Below are 1,218 nucleotides of genomic sequence, written 5' to 3'. Positions count from 1 at the left end.
GCCTCTACCCTGATGTATACATGATCACAGTGAGGCCTCTACACTGATGTATCCATGATCACAGTGAAGCATCTACCCTGATGTATCCATGATCACAGAACGATGAAGAAGGTGGGGGACGAATAGAACGATGGTCGAGTGTGTGCTGGGTGGGTACGCAAATAACGGACTAATATTCGCGACGAATTCTTGGAAACATGCGGTGTCATCGGCGAGTGACAGAGAAGAAAGAAATTGGGAAGAAAGAGAGAGAGAGTGAGGGAGTACAATGGAGAAGACATGTACGAGAGAGAAAGGGAAGGAAAGAAAACAAGAAGAGAAAAATAAATAAATAAAAGAGGATAGCCATAATAAAAAATATGAGCGCGAGAAAATATGAGCGCGAAATAGAGAGAGGGGGTGAAACTAAGTGGAAGGGAGACCGCGTAGGTGGAGTACGATCGTACATGTAATGTACTTGTAATGTAATGTAATTGTAAATGTACATGAATGTAAATTTGCTTGCTATTTTTCCTGTGACGTAACTGAAGGTAAACGTGGCTATTTTAATGATGTCAGCATTGCTCGCAATTTGTTTTAACAACAAATTATAGTTCCCTGATTTTCTCCACCAATAAAAATGACAGACAAGTCAACGATTACGGTGTCACCGTGTAATATGTGAAACAAACACTTTTCACGGTTTTTTCAGCGCAGCGCCTCGTGCATGCACTTTTGCTTATGTACTGTAAGATAATAATAGCACGGCCAAAGTATTTGGCAGCACGCCAGCAACAACGTCCCCGTGGAAGCTGCGACGTCGACGATGTCAGCTGTAGGATTTGGCGCATATCTCAGTTGGATTTACGAAATTAACGGAGGGGATATTTCATTAGTTTTCAGCCTCCCACCGGTTGCGTCAGCTCGCGTCCTGATGGCTGTAATTCTGGGGAGTGGAGTAAGTGAGGCGTGCGTGGCCGGTGGTGACTGGGGAGAAGGCAACCAACATCAGCTCCGTAATATCCCCTCCCCGGGGGAGGGGGAGGTGGCAGTGAGGAGTGTGCGACGTGGTCGTTTTTTCTCGCATTGTTGTGTATATAGTTTCATCCGTTGCTGTAGTTTTTTGTGCGTTACGCGTTGTCGACGAAATGCCTTCACCGTACCAGATAGCAAGTGCACGAGTGAAAGGGATGCTCGACAGAGAGAGAGAGTGAGAGAGAGAGAGAGAGAGAGAGAGAG

Source organism: Priapulus caudatus, unplaced genomic scaffold (genome assembly GCF_000485595.1).
Source record: "Priapulus caudatus unplaced genomic scaffold, Priapulus_caudatus-5.0.1 Scaffold565, whole genome shotgun sequence".
Taxonomy (NCBI): domain Eukaryota; kingdom Metazoa; phylum Priapulida; class Priapulimorpha; order Priapulimorphida; family Priapulidae; genus Priapulus; species Priapulus caudatus.
This window is presented reverse-complemented; position numbering follows the sequence as displayed.